This window comes from Oryx dammah, unplaced genomic scaffold, assembly GCF_014754425.2.
Source record: "Oryx dammah isolate SB20612 unplaced genomic scaffold, SCBI_Odam_1.1 HiC_scaffold_11210, whole genome shotgun sequence".
NCBI classification, from domain to species: domain Eukaryota; kingdom Metazoa; phylum Chordata; class Mammalia; order Artiodactyla; family Bovidae; genus Oryx; species Oryx dammah.
Genome location: NW_024080603.1, coordinates 3,259,392 through 3,262,825, shown reverse-complemented (window position 1 = coordinate 3,262,825; position 3,434 = coordinate 3,259,392). Strand labels below are relative to the sequence as shown.

Here is a 3,434-nt window from a genome sequence, read left to right as displayed (position 1 = left end):
GATTTTCATATAACTTGGGCTTTTTTTTTTCTTTTCATTGATTTACATGATATTTACTCGAGTCACATATGTCCAAATTGGTGCAGCCTGGCTTGGGAACAAGATCAGCGGCCTCTTAGTGAGCATGCCATGACCCTGGTGGTAACGGAAGCCTGTGGGTGGATGAGTGAGTATTCCTGGGATGCAAATGTCAGTCAGCAAAACTGATGGAGAAGGGCACGGGGTCTGCTCGTGGGTCTCTGAGACCCACAAATCGAGAGCCTCTGTGCTCTGGTGGCTGTATCCGGTGGCTGGGCTGCCCTCACCATGCCACAAAATGAATATATGAATGTATCGAGTTACACCGGAAGCACTATGGATATCACTTGGATTACCATGAGAAAAAGAGGAGAGAAGGAAGGTCAAGAGGCTCATGAAAGTTCAAAGGAGGCGAAAAAGGTGATTGGTCTGAAAGCTAAGCTCTACCATAGACAGCTCCATGCTGAGAAAATACACATGAAAAAGATGCATGAAAAGAGAAACAACCAAACCGAAGCACAATGAGAAGACTCCGCAGAGAACAGTGCCTACATAACCACTGGGCAGAGAGGGACAGTCTCGAGCTGATGTACTTTCCAACATGATTAGACAAAACTGAAAAGAGAAAGTGGGAAAAAGGAAGCCTCTCTGCCCAAAGTTCTCTCCTAGGGAGAAACAGAAGTATGGAAAGTTATTTGAATGGAAAGACAAAGAAGCCTAGAGGAGGATGGTTACAGACACTGCTTTGTTGGGCAAGGCTTTACTCTAAAGCTACCTAAATATGAAAGATTCATTAGGCCAATAGGATTATGTTTCAAGCAGGCCCATGTGACACATCCTGGACGGAAAGCCACCTTTGCCTGCCAGTCCTTGGTGTAAAGAAGAATCTCTCATCCCCACCGTATACACCTTTGGGTGTTCTTACCAAAAAAGTCAAGTATTAGGCACTCAAACGTGTCCAACTTTTTGCGACCCCATGGACTGTATGTAGTCCACCAGGCTCCTCTGTCCATGGGATTCTCTAGGCAAGAATACTGGAGTGAGTTGCTATTTCCTCCTCCAGGGGCCTTCCCAACTGTACATAAAGGAGACTTCATTAATGTGCACTAGAGGGTGCCTCAGAGAAGGAAATGGCAACCCATTCCAGGGTTCTTGCCTGGTGGGCTGCCGTCTATGGGGTCGCACAGAGTCGGACACGGCTTAGCAGTAGCAGCAGCAGCAGCAGAGGATACCCCAGTTAACTTGTTATAGAAAACTGTTTCTTGAGTGTCTAAATTCTATACCAATTCTAGACCCCTGGTTGACCAAATGTTTGTTTCTTTATTTCGATTTTAAGGTGAATGACCTGGGGCTATTTGTTTCCATCCACCTGATTGCAAATCGAAAGGCACAGTTGAAATGTCTATTTTTCTTGCTATCTCAGAAGAGATTGCTGCAAATCTACTCTATGACTCTCATTCTTTTCAGCTTACAATACAAATAGCTTATTATTTTTTGCCACCTGTGTCTTATAATAAAGCAGTGCTGAAAAATTAAATAAGAGAAAGTTCAGTTGCCATACAGGCTATGAAAATGATTTGCTGGTGGTGATTTTTAAGCTTGATTCTAAATAGATTCACGAAGAAGGGCACTTGGAAGACTTGTTCAAATTTTGCTATTTAAGGTATCTTGAAATTATAGGCTCACTCTCCCTAAAATTTCAAAAATGTAGAGCTTAGGCTCTTAAGGGTATAGTAGTGATAAAAGCTTTCATAGTCATTTCTAAAAACCAACACTTCGTAGTTACCAAAGGCGCTGTTATTGAGGCGAATGTGAATGAATTGGGCCTTGTGACACCAGGAGGCAAAGTCATTTGGGAAAAATATGCCCAGGTTACCAGCAGTCCTAAAAATGATGGATTCATAAATGCAGTCTTACTGGTTTAACAGCTGCTGCTGCTACTGCTGCTAAGTCGCTTCAGTTGTGTCCGACTCTGTGCGACCCCATAGACGGCAGCCCACCAGACTCTCCCGTCCCCGAGATTCTCCAGGCAAGAACACTGGAGTGGGTTGCCATTTCCTTCTCCAATGCATGAAAGTGAAAAGTGAAAGTGAAGTCACTCAGTTGTGTCCGACTCTTCGAGACCCCATGGACTGCAGCCTACCCGGCTCCTCCGCCTATAGGATTTTCCAGGCAAGAGTACTGGAGTGGGGTGCCATTGCCTTCTCTTGGTTTAACAGCAGTTACATACAAATAGATCCTTGTAATTATTGAAGACTACACACTAATCAGGATACCGTTACTCATATTTCTGAATTGTACCAACCAGCCTTACATGTCTACAGTCATCAAGAAAACTATTTATTCCACTGTTAAAAATAAAAGGAAAAAAAAAACATTAAAATAGCTTAATTAAAAAAAAAACAGAAAATCGAGAGTTCAGTGAAATGCATATTGGGTAAAGGAACGTCTACTGTGTATAGCTGTTTAAAAAGTGTGTAATCCCCCTAAACCATCTCATCACCACTGGGATATGCACCATACTTTGTAAAAGACTATCATTTAGGCATTGATTTACACATTTTTGAAGTTTATAAGTATTTATATAGAATAAGGTCTGTGCTGAGTGCTGGAGGCCAAGACAAATAATTAAAGCTTAGTCGTGTACCCTCTGTGAAGTGGAGGAGAAAGTACCAGTGGGTGGAAATTTCTTTCAATGCATTTCCCAGAGCCACGGAAGGTTTTTGGAAACAGATTTAGAAAGAATGTAATGGTATTAGTCAGACTTTCCCAAAGAAACAGAACCAAGAAGATAGAAGACATGTCATGGATACAAATCTATATTTCTTTATTTTAATTAACTAATTTCAAGGAATGGGTTCATGTAATGACAGAGGCTAGCATATCCAGAAGCTGCCCAGTGAGCTGGTAACCTGGGAAGAATGAATGTTGCAGATCAAGAAAGTCCAAGGCTGTTTGCTGGAGGGTTCCCTCTTGCTCAGGGGAAAAAGAAAGTGAAAGGGTTAGTCGCTCAGTCACGTCCATGGACTATAGACCACCAGGCTTCTCTGTCTGGGATTCCCCAGGCAAGAATACTGGAGTGGGTTGCCGTTCCTTTTTCCAGGGGATCTTCCCCACCCAGGAATAGAGCCTGGATCTCCTGCACTGCAGGCAGACTCATTACCCTCCGAGACATCAGAGAAGCTCAGGGTAGGTCTGTCTTAATTCTAATAAGGCTGTCAACTAATGGGACAAGGCCTGCCCACATAAGGCAGTCTGCTTCAGTCTACTGGTTTGAATGTTAATCTCATTTTAAAAATACCTTCATGGAAATGTGCAGGATAATGTTTGAACAAATACCTGGGCACCCTGGCCCAATCAAGTTTACACATAAAATCAACCAATAATAACATGACAGGCACCCACTGATCTTACTC

General features: G+C 42.8%; 1 pseudogene; it reads left to right on the top strand.

The window, feature by feature from the left end:
• The first annotated feature begins 306 nt into the window (after positions 1-306).
• Positions 307-1,943, top strand: LOC120860969 (annotated as a pseudogene).
• Positions 1,944-3,434: the final 1,491 nt, after the last annotated feature.